Source organism: Triturus cristatus, chromosome 1_1 (assembly GCF_964204655.1).
Source record: "Triturus cristatus chromosome 1_1, aTriCri1.1, whole genome shotgun sequence".
In the NCBI taxonomy this organism is placed as follows: domain Eukaryota; kingdom Metazoa; phylum Chordata; class Amphibia; order Caudata; family Salamandridae; genus Triturus; species Triturus cristatus.
The window spans coordinates 1,178,189,998-1,178,210,620 of NC_140579.1; the positions used below are offsets into that span (position 1 = coordinate 1,178,189,998).

At 45.3% G+C, this 20,623-nt stretch overlaps 1 protein-coding gene across 7 annotated transcripts in view; it reads left to right on the top strand.

Moving 5' to 3' along the window:
- The window catches only part of LOC146871815 (plasma membrane calcium-transporting ATPase 4-like), a 1,579,909-nt gene that overhangs the window by 250,103 nt on the left and 1,309,183 nt on the right, over positions 1 to 20,623 (top strand). For 2 of the 7 annotated variants that reach the window (XM_085651681.1, XM_085651699.1), the window contains exon 1: positions 3,422 to 3,790. The exons of the other annotated variants lie outside the window; for them this stretch is intronic. The gene's annotated coding sequence lies outside the window, so the exon portion shown is untranslated. Of the gene's footprint in view, positions 1 to 3,421; positions 3,791 to 20,623 lie in introns of those variants that run through there. 7 annotated transcript variants of the gene reach the window in all.

Consider the following 20,623-nt stretch of genomic DNA (forward strand, 5'->3'; position numbering starts at 1 on the left):
AACCCTCACTGCCCGCCGCGTCTGTCATCAGACCCAGTTCAGGGCTGGTTCTGGGTGGGCTAGGCCACACCATCTACCATTGAAATCGCGCAGAAATGCCTTCCAAATGAGCATGTCCTGCTTGACCTCGCTGGATAGCCTAGTGTGGTGGTGCTTTTCTCGGAGGCCGGACATGGCATGTGCGATGGTGCAGGAAAATGGGCGTGCCATGGGAATTATGCGAAGTGCAAAATTCAACTGACCCACCACTTGTAGCTGATGCAGAGTCACCTTCTCCCTTGCTAAGCACTGCTGTAGCGTTGTCCCGAAAGCCTCAACCTTCTGCTCAGGTAACCTGGACACCCCTTGGACGGAATCCAACTCGATCCCCAGGAATTCTATCTTTGTGCTAGGGCCCACCGTTTTGCCAGGTGCCAATGGCACCCCGAACTCTTGCATGAGAGCGCAGAACCCTGTCAATGCATCACCGCACTCCTCTGATTCCGGTGCCCAGTTGGTGATCCGAGCCCTGCCTGAAAGCCCATTCCAAGAATGAGCTAAATTTCTCAAAATAGGCACAAGACACTGAGCAACCCATTGGCATGCATTTATCCACATAGTTCTGTCCTTGAAATTGGAAACCCAGCAGGTGAAAGTCCAACGGGTGCACAGGCAACAAACGGAAAGCGGATTTAATGTCACATTTTGCTAGCAATGCACCCTGCCCTAAATGCCTCCGCATATCTACCGCTTAGTCAAAAGATGCATATTTTACGCTACACAATGCGTCAGGAATCGCTTCATTCACTGAATTCCCCCGTGGCGCTGACAGATTGTGTATTAGGCGGAATTCACCTTGCACTTTCTTGGGCACCTCTCCCAGGGGTGAACATACAAAATCAGTCATTGGAATGCTATCAAATGGGCCTGCTACTCTCCCCAGTCTGATCTTTCTCAATTTTTTGCGCTGCAATAGTACCATTTTCCCTAACTGATATCTGATTTTTGCAGTACGCCACCCCTTTGTAACCCTGTGCCGGTATCCTAAAACCGGTCAGGAACCCCTCTCTGATAATTCGTGCAGCTTCTGGGCATTTGTAAGTGTTTAACCAAGGTATCATGGCGGCAATGTGTACGGGGGAGCTGGCTAATTCCAGTGAAATACCTTCAATCCTGCTTCCTGGCACCCCTCTCCCTGGACTTTTTGAGACACTTGGACTCTGGGTGGGATGCGTTTCCACAGAAGCCACAATTAAGTTTGAACCTAAACGTGCCGGGAGCCCTGTTGCAGGTCTTTTTATTGAAATCAAAACACACCCCTTTTTTGCCTGCATTTCCCGTCCTCCCTGCGGCGCTCCCCGCATAGCCTGAGGGGCCTGCACGAAAGGGCTGAAACCTACCATTCTCTGGCACTGGCCCCCTGTGGCCCTCTGTTTGGCCTTGCACCAAATGGATAAACATGTCTGTCTGATTCCAACTTAGGGTTGGATCGTGGGGCTTTGCCCTTCTAAATTCTTTATCATATTGCTTCTACCCATCACCCACCTGGGAGGCCTGCGCTACCGTTATTCTGTTCTGGTGGCACGCCATTTCTGAACCCATTTCCGGGAAACGTTCTAGCATAATTGCTGTGTAAATGGTGAATGCCTGCACCCAATTTGCCAAATTTTCCTCAACTCTGTATTTCATGGCCACACTCGCCCATTCCCGGGGGAGCAACCACTCTTTGCTTTTCCTATCTTCTTCCCTGTCTGCCTCATCTATCAACAAAAAAAATATGTTAAGGTACACCCCATTTCCATATTTTTTCCTTTGTCTCTTGATACAAATGCTGCCCCAACTGTTCCCTAGATGAACGCAGTTCTCCCAAACCTAGTGGCGGCAGGGTTTTGATCATACCTGCTGCAGCAGAGTCAGCCGGCTTCTGTGTTCCTGTTGGAACTGCCGGCGTTGACCCTCCTGCCGGTACTACCGGCTCTGCACTCGGTTTCGCCTTCCGCCTCCCCCCCGACCATCCACTTTATCTTGTAAACGCAACAGGGCCTGCCCCATAACCTGCACTTGCTGCATTAAGGCCTCCAACATAACATCCGTGCGAGATCTCTTTACCATAAGTCTCACTTTTGGTGCCATTGTGCTCCCGCTAAGCGCACTGCGTACTAGATGACTCGCAACCCCCTTTGCCCACTGATCTGGGACACTGCCCAAACCCTTACCTAACGCTAGTTGCGCAGCACCCCCTGCACCCAAAGATACTCTCACCAATTACGCTTAGAAGTTCAGGCTTGCTGTTAGCACCTTCGCAAAACTCTGACCCAGCTGTATTCCGGAGTATTCCTGAAACAGAAGAGACACAAATGACCAGTAACCCGCCACACAACTAGATGATGCCCTATTGACCGTCCAAATTGACCCCCTCCAATGTTACATGCAGCACAGTTGCAGCATTCATGTACAGTGTAAAATTGTTTAAAAGGGGCAGATCACGCTAGTCAGGGATACAATATGCTGGCAACAACAGATCTGCTTAATCAGGGATAAACGTATTGCTGACCAGCTAAAGATCAGGAACAACTGATGCCCCCACAACAAAGCGCACCAATCAGATTTCCCACATAACAGTAGGTGCTGCTGATATCCGATGGCACCCCTCACAGCAACTTACACCAACCCACAATTCCCAAAAACCTCAATGTTCCCTATGCCTTGCACACCCAATCACTGCTGCTAAAATTACTTCCCAACTGAAAGAAATACCATTGCCTACACTTTAGACTGAGCAAACAGTGACATTGAAAGACCAGGGATTGAACATCAAATCTTCAGAGTAAGAGTCTAAGACCTTAACCATTAGGCCAGAGTGACTCCTTTCCACCGATAGTACACCAGGGATTTGAACACTTCCCCCTGAGCGCGCAAGCCTCTATCGTGCACTTGCTTCCCCCTGTGTGCCAGCGCATCGCTCGCGCTACACACAGCCCCACACGCACAGACGCGACTCGCTGGGCTCACCGCTCGCGCCTCCTCCGCACACAGAAACAGCTGATCCAGCTCTCGTACTCGATGCTAGCAGCAAAACGCCCGATCCGTTCCTCACTCGCTAACCCGGTCTCAGGCAGGGGCCGCGCGCCTTCTCCTCCGCACACCGAACAGCTGATCCTCGCTTGTCGTAGCTGCTCCCCACTCGATGCTCCTTCGACAACAGCAAAACGTCCGATCCGCTTCTTGGTAAAACCTGCAAGATAAAGAAAAAACGAGTTTAAGGGGCCGCTGGTGGCCCGGGTACCCCTAGGTGCAGCGGGAGAAGACAAGAGACTACTCTTGCTCCCGCTGCCCCTCTTTAAAGGTTGCTGGGGGCAGGCCGATCTAAACCTGCCTGCCCCCGACATTGGCCGAACGTGAGAACCGGAAACACCTGAAGTGCTTCCGGTTCACGCCGGATAGGTTTGTTGAGGAGGTGGGGCAGGGCCGGTCATCCAGTGGCGGGCGACCCCTGCCCCTCCCTTCTTGGGGGCTGGCCGGACCACCATAATGGCGGCGCCCTCTATGCAGTGTTTGCCTTGCCCACATCCAGCTTCGATGTTCTCCTTCAGGGGATAGCAGGCTTAAATAGCGAGCCTCTAAGCAGGACCCTGCCGTGTGCCATTCTGTGCTCCCTCCTTTTCCGTCCAAATGCGGCTGCACTGCGGCTTCCTAGGTCTCAGTCTCCCTGCCTCAGTTCAACCCATGACAGTGCGTGCAGGGGCGGCAGCAGCTATTCTGGGCAGGAAGTCACGGAGGAGGAATCCCCCACCCTGTGGAATGCGTTTCGGTAAATATAGTGCTGTCTGCCATGGGCAGGCCTGCATGAGGATCTGCAAGGGCAGTAGCCTTCTGTGTATGTACTTAATGTGCTCCCGGCGAATGTTATTCAATCGAATCAAAACCTGCATGCTTTCTGCTGAGGAGCACACCGTGCGTAGTTCTTATTATTTTGATGAAATCTGGACACATTTGAAATACTAAGGGCTTTTTGGCTTGGGCTCCAGTTTTTATGCTATTTTTTTGCCGTCAGTATTTACCCTTATTTATATTTTGCTAATTTTATCTATCCATCATTATTTTGTGTTTAATGATGCCAAGATGGGCTAGGGCTTTGTCTGATTATGTTTGTGCCCCAGTGTGTGAGGGTCACTCCATCAAAGCTTTCATGTTATAAGGGAGTACTCCACAACATGTATGTATTTCAAGAGGATCACTATTTTTAATGCACTCGTAATGCTAAGGTTACGCTATGGTTCTTTACACTACCATTTTTGCAGATCTGTTTATGTACACTTCAAGCCTGAACGTGTTCATACGATGCACGTTTCACACATCGCACTGCTAAAAAGAATGCTTATATTGACTTAATACAAGAAGATGGCCTGCATTCTGCATTGTCAATATAATATAATTGAACTCACCACATTTAATTTATTGTGGTGGGTAAGTGAGAAAGTCAATGAGATCTTTCTCGAAGTAACGCGGATGTTCCAGCATGTTGGGAACACAGTGCACGATTTAAACGTGCTGCTAGTACATGAGCCGTGCTGCACGTATCCAATGACTACCATATAACTATGATGTCTTTTTTTAAAATTTGTTTACCACAGAAACTTGAGAAAAGTGGCACAACAATCGTAAGGTATGAACTGTCATATAAATACCGCGTGCATGCTTCACTGGTCCTGAAGAAAGCCATTTATGACCTACTGGCATTCTAACTAAAACGGCTCAAACATGTAGACCTGGGATGTGAGACATCATCACGGTCTCAGAGCACACCCGCCACTGTTTTTATACCTTGCCCTAGGTTACCATGATTAAAATTATCTTCTTTGGTGGGTAACCTAGAGGCAGTTTTAAAAGCACTTTTCCACCTCAATTGAGACTCACCAAACAAAACCCACTCCGCTGTAATCAGTCGTCGCAGCACACCCAGATGCACGAGGTGTCTTGGGTGGGAACCCTATGATGAAGCATGCCACTAACTAGCATTGGTGGGTGAGGGTTCTTTTAAAATACCTAAGAGCTTTTTTCACACACAGATGTGAGAAAAGTATCTAAAATAGGTTATGGATCATGGTAGTGGGCTTGTTTGTAATTGGTTGCTGCATTTAGTGAAGGAAAGTGAGCAAGCACTTTTCTCGCTCTCTATTCTTGTTACTTATCCACAATTCTATAAGTTCATAAGGAAATCTTTATAATTTTTTTTAGCTCCCTTACCTGTAAACCTGAAAATCTATTGACCTAGGGTTCTTGAATGACATTAGTGAGAATCATCCAAAAGAAAACCTTTTTTACTTACTTATCCATAATTAAAAATAATTACCAACAAGAAAATAGATGGTTTTCTGTCTAGATTTAACTGTAAAAAAAGGAAACCGTGAGCCTTAATTCAGCACATTATGGTTTGGTTGCAGCAGGTAAGTCTAGTCCTACCACCCTTGCTATTTTTTATTTTTATTTTGTCTGGCTTTATGCTTCAGATGTTGCGGTACCTTAAGTGATCACCCCCAAAAAGTTTAAGAAGTGGAACTGAGAGGGACTTAGGATCCACCCCTTTGTGGATATTCTATACAAACTTTCAATTGGACAGTAGGGGTGAGCTGCCGCTAAGAAAGATTGCCTATTTTGCGTTGGATTAAAGCATATACCTAGTATAGTAGACCTACATGTGTTATGACGACAAGCCATTGATCAAAGCATGCAGGCCTGATTGGTTCATTTGAGGAAAGTTATGCTATATAGTATAGGTCTGATCTCTTGATTATGAAGAATTATAACATGGGCAGTAGGCAAACCCTTTGTGAAATGCATGGTAATGTCAGTATTTAGTGGTGGATTGTTAGTACACTGTGTTAAAGCCTGCAGATGGGTACTTTGTTGCATGGAATAGGACAGGTTACCATTGTACACAAGTGTTTTGGCATTGGTTACTCCCTGGGATGAAAATATTTACACTGTGATAATCTTAGCTAGACTTTCTTTAGAAAGTTCCATGTTGTTGTGCCAATTGTAATTTTGTACCTATTTGTAGTTTTATGCATTGCATTTAGAAGTGTGTAATTTTTAGGTCTGGCCTGGCAGCGATAGGTGTGTACCCATGATATTGTAATTAAAACAGTTAATTAAAACATATATATAAACATAAATATACTTTGGGGTCAGCCCTCTTCGGTCAGTTTTCTTTTCTAGTGTCATTCACATCTTCCTCCTGCTCATGACAACATATAGCATGGATCAGCTCCTCTCAACTATTGGTTCTATTGCTCGGTGGATGATGGCATATGGCATGGACATCAGGTAGGGGTTTATAAGGCAGTCCATTACTTCTCTGTTTTCTGCTTAAGTAGGATTTTTTACACTTCTTTGCTTCTAGGTTTTTTTCAGAGTGTACCTAGCTCCCCAGGCAGTTGCTTGGTAGTTGTTTATTTATTCTGCAGTGGGTCTTGTCCTTTGTGGCTTCTGCTTCTAAACTGGGCACCCATCATGGAATGGTATTGTTCATAGCGTATCGTACTAGGAAATCTGCCACCCCAGACTTTTGTATTTTTCTAAGCCCTGTTTTTACTGGACTTAGTACTCTGTACACTTTACCCCTGCTAAACAGGAACAAAGGTTCTGTGCTCCCCCTTTAAACATGGTTAAATTTGCTTAGTCCTAATTAACTTGTTTAACTTGCCTATAATTCTTATAATATGTGTTAGAATTGGGGGGTACTCGTTGGCAGAGTTTGGCACCCTGCCTAAGTAGGGACCCTTATTGTAGTCCAGGTAAGGGAGTCGCATAGCTAAGATAACCCCTGCTCACCACCTAGGTAGCTTGGCATGAGCAGTCCAGCTTATCTCAGAGGCAATGTGTAAGGCATGTGTACATGCACACACAGTAACACAGTGAAAATACTACAAATGGACACCACACCAGTTTAGAAACATAACCAATATTTATCTGAATAAAACAAGACCAAAATGAAAAAAATCCAGCAGACACAAGTGAAGATATCACTTTTAAAAGGTTCAATCAGTTCAGTCCACAGAGATCTGTGGATGTTTTACTTTTACAACAAAGTACCTTGGATGTGCCAAAATCAAAGACGAAAACCGGTGGATGGGAGGTGAGGTGCCGGAAAAGCAAAGTGATGCATCTGTTCCTTACTCTCAGTGGGGGGTGATGTGTCAGTTCCCTACTGCCAGGGAAGGCGATGCATCGGGTCCTTACCGACAGGTGAGGTAATGCGTTGGTTCCTTACTGTTGCGTAGGGGGAGGTGATGCGTCATTTCCTTACTGACAGGGAAGGTGATGCATCGATATCCGGACACACTGCCTTGGTTCCTTACTTCGGGGCAATGTCGATGAAGAACTCTGCGCCCAAGGATGATGCGTCCAAAATCCAGACGTGCTGTGTCTGTGGTGGAACAGGTGTTGCGTCGCTTTCACAGTCGCAAAGCAGGTGATGCATTGATTTCTTCAACTGCACAGCAGGGCCTGCGCTAGAGTCTGAGCGTGCACCACTGACGTCGGTGACACGGTGCTTGTGACTTGGGTTGTGGTGATCTTTCAGCCGTACGGCAGGCACTACGTCGATTCTTCGGCCACACAGCGGTGCTGCATCAGAAAAACGGGCCCTGGGAGTCGATGCATGGATTTTCTTCTCAGATTTACCAGATTCTACTTCCAAGGGCCCAGAAACTGGATTTAGCACAACATGGCAAGCCAGGGCTCTCAGCAAAAGAGCCCAAGCAGTGGTAGGTAAAGTCTTTGATGGCCCTGAGACTTCTTAACAGGAGACAAGCATGCACAAGCCCTTGGAGAACCTTGGAAAGCAGTATGTAAAAAAAAACAAAGTCCAATCCTTTCACTTCCAGGACAGAAGTAGCAAGCCAGCACAATAAAGCAAGAAGCAGTGTGTCAGTCCCTCCTACAGCATCCAGCTCTTCTTCCTGACAGAATGTCCTCTTCGTCCAAAAGGGTACTGAAGTTATGGTGTCACAGCTCCAGTACTTGTACCAGTTTCTGCCTTTGAAGTAGGCAAATTTCAAAGAAAGGTCTCTGTAGTACACAAGACCCTGCTTTTCCCTGACCTGGCTCTAGACACGCAACGGGCGTTTAGACAGCTTTGTGTGAGGACAGGCACAGCCGCATGCAGGTGTCAGTGACAACTCCTCCATCACTGTAACTCAGGAACACCCATCAGCCTGGCGATGGACCATCAAGATATGCAGGGCACACCTCAGTTTCCTTTGTGTGACTGTCTAGAGTGAATGCACAAACAGCCCAACTGTCCCCATCCCTCAGACGTGGATTCCACAGCCAGACAGAGGCAGAGAATTGTAAAGCAAGAAAATGCCAACTTTCTAAAAGTGGCATTTTCAAACATGCAATTTAAAAACCCACTTCACTAAAATATGTATTATTAAATTGTGAGTTCAGGGAGACCCCAAACTTTGAATCTCCATCTCTTCCCACTTGGAAGCTACACTTGTAAGCTGTTGCAAGGCAGCTCCAATGATAACCTATCGGAGAGAAAGCCCTTGCAGGGATTGAAAAATCCTCTCGCCCACTCTCATTGTCGAGCAAGATTTATTCAGAACAAGCTATTTTTAGGGACTCCTCCCCTTTCTGGGGAGTTGAAAATCCTCTAACTTCAGTCACAGAACAAAAAATGAATGTAGGAAGACAAATTGACTTTTGACCTCTGTCTCTGAAAGCAGAGCAAAGGTGACAAGATAATGAGATTTAAAGGCATCTTTATTGCTAACAAAGGGAAAGAGCAATAAACATGCCTTTAAATCTTATCTTGTCACATTTTCTGGCTTTCAGAGACAGAGGTCAAAAGTCAGTTTGTCTTCATGGATGAGGATGAGGTAGAGGTCTGTGGTGACTGATGGAGCGGAGGCACCACATCAATTTTCTGGAGGTGCTTGCCATCCAGCTGGGTCTTAGGGCCTTCTTGCATTTCACCTGTGACAGTCCTGTTCAGTTTCTAATAGAAAACACATCCTTCATATGATACTGCATGAGGTACAGTGGGGTGGTGTTTCCTGTGTTGTGCCAGGAGCCGATGAAACAATGGCCTGACTGGTGGTTCCATTTCAGGCTAAACTTTCTGATGTACTTCTGTTTGTTTGGTCTTGGCCTGGCAAGGCTTTGTTGTGGGCACCGTTCTGTTTGTTTGGTCTTGGCCTGGCAAGGCTTTGTTGTGGGCACCGTTAATGGTTACTTTTCAGCCTGTTAACCTTCATGTGTTTACCAGTTCAGCCCTCTTTGTTCAAATCACCCATTGTGCTGCATTTTTTCAAGGGCTTACCTACATGTTCCCACCTGCATCTTCTATTGGTTTACAATAGGAAGTTAATTTGGTACTTGTATTTTCGATGTGTATGCCTTTTAAGTCCTTTCACAGTTATTCTTTGAGAAAAGTGACCCTTAAGACTTTTTTTTCTGCGTAGGTGTCACTTTGACATACTGTGCTAGCGAGCTGGCCTTTGCCACCTTTCCCCAAACACATTAGTGCTCAAGATTCTGACATTCTTTCTTCAGAAGGTGATGATACATTTCCATGTGGGGCAGTCCATTATGCTTCTCACTTTCTTCTCTCAGCTTCATCCCTCTAAATAGGATGAGTGGAGTTCAAGGTAGATGACAAACTCATCTTTGGATTCACTGATGCGAAAAAAGGAAGGGTGTCTATAAGCAGACCCTTTCAAGAAGAATGCCTCTCTGTTTCAAGGCTTGCTGTTCCTTGGCTAATAATGCACCCCATGAGGGATTTCAGATTCATTCTACCCAAGCCAGAGTTGCTACCAAGGCTTTACTTAGGAGCAATCCAATGCTGAACTTCTGTCAGGCTGCTTCTTCCACTCATGCACCATGCACTATTGTTTTGAATCAATTCTGCAGGGCGGGTCATGTTGACCATTCTGTCTAGTGGGATCTCTGGTGTAAATTCCATTCCCAGATGCAGCCGCTTTAGATGGTTTGCTTTGGTATCGATTCATAAGGTGAGGAATCTGAAGTTAGAAGTATCCTTCGGAAGAGCAATGCACTTTTTGTTGGATAAAACGTATTAACTACAGATTCCTCAGAGTCCTTCCTCATCCCAGATCTGTAGAGTGGACTTCTATGTGAGAATAAGGTTCCTTGGTAACTTCTGCACTCTGCCATAGGTTCTTATTTTATTACTGACATTTGTGTCTGAGGGCGCGGAATGCTTTGTTGTTAATGAATGTCTGCATACATGGGTGGCTCCTAAAGACAGCTCTGCGCCATTACCTCCTGGAGGTGGAACGAGGCCGCAGATGAGTTCGATGGTGTCACCACATGGGAGCAATTGCTGTAAGGTTCACTTATCCATTCTGGAGCTTGGGAATTCAAAAGGTGAGTAATGGGTGGTTATTATTCACCACAAACCAGCATTACCAAAGGTAAGTAACTTATATGTTTTTTTTAATGTCTGCCTTTTTCGTCGAGGGCCTGTTTTTCATAAATTCCAGGTTGTGTATGGGGTTTGAGAGGGTAGTCGTATGCTGTGATTTGAAACTCCTGAAAGACACACTTTATGCCCACTGGCAAAACTCCTTAGATGTCCCATGTACTGAAATTAGAGGGAGTGCTGCAGGTTCAGTTTGTGATTTGTGTACAGCAATGGAAAGTTCCCAATATTGAAACAGCAGGTCTGGCTCCAGTTGGCTTGGGTAGCTATGTGTGGCTCTAGTTGCGATGGAATTGCATGCGTCTGCTGGATATACTATAATGAAGTAACATGGGGTGCTTTTGATCAAGATTTGAGTGCATTAGCAGGAGCTTTTTAAGGGACACATTTCTGGTTAACCCAGTGATCCCACAGAGAGGTTTCAGGTATCCAAATGCTGTTGTCAAGAAACCATATTTAAAGTGTAGTTGTACGCCACCTTGCCCTCCTAAGCCCCCGAATTTCAAACAATGAAAATTATAGACACAACACTTGTATGTTTAAGCCCCCACACAGTAGAGCCATTCCACGTTATCCAGACCCAGAGTTTCTAGCTATAGACAGCAAAGCTAGTCCAAAGAGGAAAGAGAAAATAAAGGCTCTAGCATAAAACAGCAGTCCTGTTCCTTATATGATGCAAATCTCACCGGCATTAGCATTTAGACTCTGGCCTCGCTTGTTTAATTTGACAGCACCTCAGAGGAACTGCAGACTTCAACTTTAGGAAGCAGACTTTTTTAAAAGTTAAAAAGAACTTATAGACATTTGCTTTAGAAGGCAGAACCATCCCTCAGGTGACACAGAATGCACAGGCTTTTGTAATAGATGACGATCTCTCGGACTACACAGTTAATAGTTTCAGGCTTCAAACAGCATAAAGATATGACAGTCTGAAGAACTATAGAACAATTCTGTCACTCTGGTCACATTGCTCCAATTGCATTACTAATCAAACGTACTATAGACCTATCCAGTGAGTTGCTGGAAATCAGAGTCGTCAAGAAGAATGGTAACTTCCCACTTCGACCTGCCTGTTCTCAATGATTTTGCATCAATGATTTTCAATGTCCAGAGTTCACATGGGTTATTAGGATTATTGCACTGTTTTTAGTAATACATCAGTTCTTGGTCTTATATTGTGTTTTAACGCTATGCCTTGGTGCACGACCTGTCATTCCAGAGAAAAAGGGGGGTTTCTGGGCTGATGTTCTTAACAGATTAATATTGCATCTTAAAATCAATATGAAATTATTTCTTGTCCAACACCTTTGGACACTACACTGGCTCCCCGTCAAGAAGAGAATCACCTTCAAGCTTCTCACCCATGCCCACAAAGCCCTACACAACAGCGGGCCCGCCTACTTGAACCACCGCCTCTTGTTCCATGCACCCCAAAGATCCCTCCGCTCAGCCCAGCTCTCTCTCGCGACGGTTCCACACATCAGGAAGACCAGAACAGGAGGACGCTCCTTCTCCCTCCTTGCGGCCAAGGCATGGAACTCCCTCCCTCTCCATCTCCGGCAGACACCAACATTGCCCAAGTTCTTGAATGACCTCAAGACCTGGCTCTTCGACGAATCACCGTGACCATCCAGGAACTGCGTGCCCCCCAGCCCCCCTTTCGGGTGAGTAGCTGCGCTTCACAAACCCCTGATTGATTTATTTATTTATGTATTATCTGAAACTAAGCATTGTGTGTGAGCTTAGATGGCAAATTGTCAGAATCGCTGACCAACTACACTGTCGCCAAATTACTGCTAATTGTGCTAATTTTATGAAAAATATTGCCATTTTAGGAGAAAACATGACAATAAAAATAAATAAAATTTTACAGAAATGTAACACAAAGGTACATATGAATCTTTTCACATGCATTGTATTTCTACTGATTCATCACCTATCACTCTTCCAAGACATAATCATAAAATGTTCCTGGTTAAAGTGAATTCTTTCAGCACCTTACTCAATCAATTCTGTCAAATTATATTTAGACCTCTTCTAATCGTTGCTTAACTATTGCTTAAATTCTGTAACACTTTTTTCTGAAACCATATTTGGAGCCAAGCAAAGGAAAGAATGATGTTTCTGCTCCAGGTTAATTTCACATGTGACTTTATCATGACAAGCTAGTAGGTAACTCCCACTGAAATAGGTAAAAAATGATCAATCATGTCTTAAATTCCATAAGGAAGACTAAAAACAAAAGTTACAAAAAAGTTAAAAAGTGATAAATCTTAAGATTTTTGTAAACTGTTGTGTAGCTTACTGTTTGCGGAATGTGTACGTAATTGATTCACAGATTTGCATATTTCTGGCATCTACAGAATGAGGTCAGAATTAGCATGTGTTTTTCTTGAATGAAAAGTTGCTGGGTGTCGACCAACAGTTTTTGAATGGAGATTTTCATGCTGTCAACAGCCTATAGAGCGCTGAGCCCTTTTTTAGGTCTCGCCTGACCCAGCGCATGCGCTGGCCTGGCGAGACATTTAGTAGGTGGGTTTTGAAAGTGCTACCCACATTTTTGTGCTGGCTACAAGCTACAGTGCACGATGGCGTGCACGCGCACAGGTGCTCCCCGCATTCCCCCCTCCCTTCTCGCCCAGCCATCTGCCTTTCCTGCGCCAGCCTTCAGCACCATGCCCCTCCCCCCGCTGCTTTAGCGCGTCATCGCGATGACTTTCGCTTTCAGAGTGATCGCGATGACTTTCGCTTTTACGGGACCCTCCTCTGCCTGTTTTTTCCCTTGTCCGCTGTCCCTGCTTACACGCTCTGTCCCAGATTTCTTACCCTTTCTCTGCCTGCTTTCTCTGAGCTTCCTTTTTGCTTGCTTCTCCTGTTGATGCTTTCTTTCCCTGCCTGCTTTCTCTGATGATCCTCTGTCCCTGCTTGCTTTCTGTGCTTTCCCCCGATTCCTTGACCTGTTCCTGATTCCTTGCTATGTCTGTGCTTGCTTTCGACGACCCTTCTCTGTCCCTTCTTGATTTCTCTGCCCTGCTTGCTTCACTGTCGCCGCGTGCATGTCCCTGCTTTCTACCCCGCTGCTGTCCTTTTTTGCTCTCCCTCTCCTTACTTGAAAAACCTGCCCTTACAGTTCCCCGGTTTGTCTTCTTCGACTTACTCTCCCGCCTCCGCACGTCCTCCCGTCTTTGCTTGCTCTTTCTTGTCCTTACTTGCTCACTCGGCCCCCGGACGCCCCCTATCCCTTTCTAATCCCCTTTCTTTTCTAGCTCTCCCCTGTCCCTGCTTGCTCATCCCTACTCTGCCTGTCCTCCCATGTGCAGCACTCCTGCTCTTTCCCTCTCAGTCCCTCTGTTCCTTCTCTCACTCACCCTGCTGCCCCTGTTGCTATACCTTCTCCTGCCTGCAGCTGACTGCTTTCCGTAATCCGGCCTCTGTCTCCGACCCAACTCGTCTCCCCCTGGAGAGATCTGATGCCAGCTGATCGTTCTAATGGTACTCCTTTCATCCCTTTCCCTCTGTGCCTGGCCAGTAACAGGCATACACTGATTAACAAGGAGGGCTGGGTGTAGTTGTGCCTACTTTGCTGTGGGTTGACATACCTGTGACCTTGCGTGCCTGCGACAGCCCCACATGGACTGGCATACACAGATGCCTAGTCTGGATTCCACCTTATCCCGCTCTCTTCCACCAACCTTCACTTCCTGTCTTTCAGTCTAATTTTTTAGGTCTCGCTAGAGTGATGAAACATCCACTTTGACTTGGGTAGTCACAGAACACCCAAGGGGGTCTATGAGAAGTCACCAGAAGAGCTTGCTGAGAAATTATACCCCTGATACACCAACCACGTAGCCTAAAAAGTCCTATAAATACTTATACGGTCCCAAGAGCGAGACCTATTGGCTATGCCAATGCTTGTTCGTCATTGCTCCTAACATTTTGCTTTGGTATGGTACGATACAAATCCTGTCTTAGGAGCACAGGAAGTTTGTTTTTAATTCAAAAACTTAATGTTCAAGTAGGAAAGAAATCTCGATGAGTGACACTAAAATCAGGGAATTATTACCTCTTTATACAAGTATTTTTTTGTGTGTGTGTTTGTCTGTTTGTCATATCACAGCGTACCCACAAAGCACTGGAGAGCCGGTAGAGTGCCATTAAGCAAGGGTTCATTTTACTTCCTAATTTGGAAGATTCTGAAGGCTAAAAATGTACCAGTTGTCACAGTGGCAATGTTTGCTCATTTTGAAGAGACCTACGTTTGTTAATGTAAGGGCTAAATTTGGGCTCTAGTATCCTGTCCCAGATTACCATATTTATCATTAGTTCAGTTTTAAAAAGAAACGTATTCTTTCTTCACTGGGATGGGTAGTGGTCTTTTGTCGGGTTTGAAGACGACTTAACTTCTTAAGTCCAATACAAATTATTTTATTTTAATGAATTCTGACACATTCATTTCCAAAGCAAATATGTGGAGTAGATGAATGGACTGGGTTTAATTATTATTTGATACACTATCTTTCCTGGGCAGTTTTGCATTTTCCTGTGTTTCCCATTCGAGTGCATAGCCAAGTCTTTGCTCAGGCACTTTTTGAGCAGGCGTTTTGCAGTTTATTTTGAGATTGCATCTATTTGCCCAATAACAAAGCAGCGTGAACCCCCTACCTTCCCCGAAAAGTTTTCGTAAGCTATATTTTGTAAATGTGTGCACCAGGCGATAATAGCTCTCGGTCTTTACTTCTCCTTGATCAAACTATTGGCAGATGCTGGCATCTCAGCTTCTAGTGTGATCAGAGCCAGTCAGCCAGCATTTTCATTCTATGGTGGTGCAGTCTGTATGTGGTAATCATATGGCTGTTGCCTGGTCCTAGTACGAGTTGTGAGGACTTCTGCAAGAGTGAAGCCTCCTGTAGGAAACCTTAAACTTTATAGTTAATTGTTGTTGCGTAGCATGGTATAATTCCCAATAGGCCTGCTTAGATATGGAAGTTAATCTTAGTCGCTCCAGTATTACCATGGCTGTGTCATTAACTTCTCTTCTGATGGATAAGTCTACCTTCAGATTCTTTGCTTTTTGAAGATTCTCACGTACCAGACTGGATCCACAAAAAATTAGCATTCACTCTCCTGCACCGGTAAATCGCACTGGCTCCATCTCTGCGCCGTATGCAGCACAGGTGTGTTGTTACTCGAGCCATATAGTGCCAACTGGCAGCCTGACGTCAGTGCCTCGTCCCATTTTTTCAAAGCCCTTGGAGACGGATCAAACGTAGTTGTGTGCAACAGTACTAAGTTGAAACCTTATTAATGTGCATAGCTATAAGACTACCCTTCAGAACAGGGAGGAGAGTGGGATCGATGAGGAATCTGTAGCTAGAGGATCCACCAGAAAGATAGCTACCGAAGGTAATTAACTTTTTTTCTGCTGGATACTTCTACCTTTGGATTCCGGACCTGCTGAATAGATACAACAGCATTACCCTCTCCCAGGTCTGAAAGAGTGGTCAGACAAGGAAATCCTGCAGCATAGAATGATTGAAATAGCTACCCCATATCACGTCCAGGCCCAAGCAATACTACTTTCCACAAGTACATGTTACGCATGCACATGCGGGCTATCATTAATGAAATTAAGATGTGGTTAATCATCACAGCACAGTGTACTGAACCAAATGCATCAACTACATTTTACGTTGTACAGAGATACATTTTTCAATTATATTGTCAATAAGTTAAGGAAACAAATAAAGGACGCACATAATTACTTCGAGGAGCCTGTGTCATAAAACTATAACACACAAGCTTCTGTCATACCATGTTTTATTAAATGTGCATCCAGTAACGCTTCCTTAAATTGTTTCCTACAAGACAAGTGCATAATATATTAAACAAAGTTCCTGCGCTTCAATTGCAGAGCCTTCAGTACTCGCCACATACTCTGCTAGGGACCCAGTTTTTAGCGTACTTTTTTCTGTATATAAGTGTGCCTAAACCACAAGTAACTAGAATTAATAAAAAGAGCTCAGATGTTCAGGTAAGCACTTTTGAGGACCAAATTAATTCAGTCTCATACTTAGACGGCACTATATTTTCAAGTCTTTTAATTTTTCAAAGACTTCATGGAAACTAACATTTTAACATGTTCCTTCATATACTTTTTCAACATATTATTGCTTGTCTCCTCCACAGTCCATATTCCCCAAAGTAATAAATCGCACCATTTACCTTTTTGCATGCTTGTGAAGTGTGTTTTGTTTCGGTTTTTGCTATGCATCACTCTAAAAATCTTGCCAGAGAGAATTCTACAGAAAGCCACGGGAATCGTCTGTGGTTTAATGATACTAAAAGCATGTTTTCTCAACCAAAACTTCAACCTATTAGTCCAAGCTGAATCCTAATAAGAGACTTCTAATAGGATCTATATTGCCCTAGGTTTATCACCCAACACTCTTAGTATTGCCATAGGTGTTTATCCTAGTCATTTGGTCTTGTAATGCCATAGCTATATATCTTGTTAGACTACACTTTTGTGATGTCTTCCCCCCAATATATCTTGAATTCTTTTAGCTGCGTCTCCTAATAGACCCTATATTTCCTAAGTATATAGTGAAATTCGACGCTCCCGAGAGACCAGAGATTAACTTTTTAGTTCGATATCACAAATTTCTATAGTATGATTTACGGTGTGACCAGCTCAATGGGAAAGCAGGGAAGAATTTTTTTCAGGGCCATGAATCCTCACCCACCACATTGGACTGCTTAAAAATAGGATTCTGTCCCACACTATCATACAGTGCATTGTCTAGTGAACCCCTCAATGGGGGCACTTTAATTGCCCATGCTAATAAAGGTCTTAAATCCTATGGAGAGGTATAAACAATTTTAATTGCCCAATCCACCTGATACTACACCCACTATTATCACTGACACACAAAGGTGAGTGAGGATTCTTGTCCTTGAACGAAGCTAATCACTTCTTTGATCCTACTATGTGAATTTGGAGTATCAAACTAGTAAGTTCATCTCCGGTCCCTCCGGAACACCACATTTCACGATTTCATATTCAGGTAGGGAGGGTAGTGACGGACCATTAACACCTCCCAGCCCCTCACATTTTGCCTATATTTCTCTGGCCAATCCATGTTATTGCCCCCGTGTTGCACCTGACGTGCCTCCCAGAATGGCCTTTAGCACCCTGGCTGTTTGTCTTCGCACAGTAGGTCCTGTGAGGCAATTGCCCTATGTCACAGTAAGCCCTTTAGTCCCCGACTTGTGTCTATCATTAAGCCCTGGCTATCTATCCCAGAGTGTTCTTTACTCTCCAAGTTCTCTCCAACTAGGTCCTGTACGTCCCTAACTAGGTCTCCATATGGGCCTTGCATTGCCCTCTGTATTTCTTCTGGTCATTATATCCTGTATGGCCATAAGTGAGTTTCTTAGACCCTCTAGTTCTCAGGCTGTTTTCCAATATTCATTACACTGCCGTATGTGCTCTAGCAGCGCCTGTATTGCCCTAGACGTGACATGTAGGCTGGTTTCCGGGTTGGCGATAGTGGGGTTGGGTTCCTGCATAGAGATCCCCGCACGTTCATTTGCCTTCTCTTTTCTCTCTTGTAGTTTGCTGTTTTCATGCCCCCCGCCCTCCCTCTTCTGCCTGTTTCCATGCTGCAGGGAGGAAGCCGGGTTGGAGGTGCCTTTCGTATCTGCAGAGGGTTTCCCTGGGTCGCCCCCCAGTCTCCGCCCTCCTGGCAGCGCGAAGCAGTCATTTAGCCGTGGAAGAAAAGGACCTGAATGTGCTTAGAGAAGGCGGCCAGTCTGTTGAGCGGGGCGCGGGGGATTCCTACTCCCCAGAGGCGTCTCTCCAAGCTCCCCCTGCTGCCGCCTTCCATTGCAGCGGCTCCCAAGGGTGGTGTAGCTGGGAAGGCAGGCAGGCACGCCTGGCAGGCACTGAGGGCTCAACTACATGCCAAGGACTGCTCAGTGAGTGTTCCACACCCTTGTTTATTTGCAGAGAAATGTGCTTGAAGGAGAGCAGGAAGACAGACTGACTGTTCTACGCATTTCCCCCATTCTAGTGTTGACTATTTTTGGTCAGTGAGAATGGCCTACCGGTCTCTAGACGGCAACCACTTCGTCCTTATTATTATATAGAATATTTAAGAGGAAAGCTCCTTAACACCCAGCACAGTGCTTTTCATGTAATTCCCTTTCCTTCCATGCATTGGTTTGCTTCAGTCTGTGATCGAGTTGGGGTAGCCACTGAAGCTCGAGACAGATGACTGACTCTAGCTCATCTCGAGGTCTTCTTCGAACCTCAGTCCCAGTACGTGCTTAGCTTTAAAAGGAAGAGATGTGTCCTAGTGGCTAGTGGGGCTGATCCTTCCCCATTTGGAACCATGTTCTAACCCCTTATACCAAGAATTAAAGATAAAGCATTAACATTTGATATATGAGAGAAATACCCATCTAGTGGCTGAATTACTTAAACAGTATGAAAACAGAAAACCTGGAATCAATCCTGGCTAACCTGCTTGACCAAATTGCGTGATCCTAGGCAAATGCTTTGTCACAGAGCTTTCTTTTTCTTTGTTATTACATATGGAAGCATCTCCCAATATGTGAGTTCAGAATATGCACTTCACAAAATCCTCTCATTTGTTATAGGCTATATAGTTGCTCCATCTATAATAAAAATCTAGGGTGCATATGACAAATGACTTGCTTCTTAGTTCACTAATCACACTGTCGTCAGGGCGGGGAGTCGGCAATGTGTCAAAGTTCATGTTTAAAAACCAGTGGTGGCTCCACCATAGGGGCGTTTGGGCGTTGCCCCACTGCTTTCTCACTGTGCGAGAAGCAGAAACATAAAATGGTAAAAACTACCATTTTATGTTTCTGCTTCTCGCACTGCGATAAAGCAGAAGAGCCTGGTTGGGGGCGGGAGGGTAGGCGGTCCTGCTCGAGGACAGAGGGGGAGTGGCTTACCCACTGTTGTGGGTACTGTTTGGTCTGCCCCTGGAGCCGACCAAACAGTCAGTACCCATAAGAGTGGGTAAGCCACACCCCCCCTGCTCTCGAGCACGACCACCCATTCTCCCTATCTAGGAGAAAATGGCGCGGCTGGGGCGCTCTCCCCTGCGCTTCACCAATCACAACGCTGCCATTGCAGCGTTGTGATTGGCTCCCATGATAAGTCATCATGACTCTTGAAACAAGTCTGCCCTTGGTGGGCGTCTGTTCTGTAACCCACTCGGAGGCCCGGAATGGAACACACGGTAAACAGGAGGTATGTAAGCCAGGCCACAAACATTGCATTATCAGCCCAATGGCGCCGTGAACCGGTCCTTTGATGTGTCTTGGCCTTGAAATGGTGCCACCCCGAGCACAGGATGAAATTGAGAGCGCCGGAATTAACTTTGGAATTGTCATCATACTTATCTTTTTCCAACATTTCGTTAAACAATGATGACTGTGAAATAAATGTTCTCTGTTTGTGCGGTCCGGCGCAAAAAAACGCCCTTCGCAGCCATTGCCTGCACCCTCCAGCTAAGAGTGCAGCACCCTAGTTAAGGCAATGGATTTGAGGTCAGAAGTTCAGACCCAGGCCTAGCTCGGTCATGTGACACATAGTCTGACTTTGCAGTGAAGTGACGAAGTTCTCAGAAGCATGGAAGTGCGGCGGTGGGATAACTGAAGACAGTATGCGTCGACGTCCTCCTCATCACTGCCTAGAGTGTGACTCTAGGTCCTGGTGACCAGTGCTGAGTAGTTTATAATTATGTTATTAAGGACGTTGAGCGTGATTGACTTCAATTTACACTGTTGAAAAGGCGGTTTCCAATACTGATAGACACCGGATTATGCTGCGCGCTGCCACGTGCTTTGACATTTTCTGTCACCAAACAATTATGATACTAATTTCTCACTTCGTTTCTTATTTTCGCTGGAGCTTACATGTTTTTTGTTCCAAAATAAAACGTGTTTGCAGATACCGCACACTAACTTGATAAGCATTTTTGGGGTTACTTAATTTGGAAGAATGTGGGAGCTGGCAACATAATTTGTGTAGATTAGCAGATAATTTGTTGTTTGAACGGAAACGTTTTCCAAAATGGTGACATATATGAAAGTTTTATTTTCGACTTCGGTTCAATTGTTGCATTGCTATTCTGGGGCCTATCATGATGGACT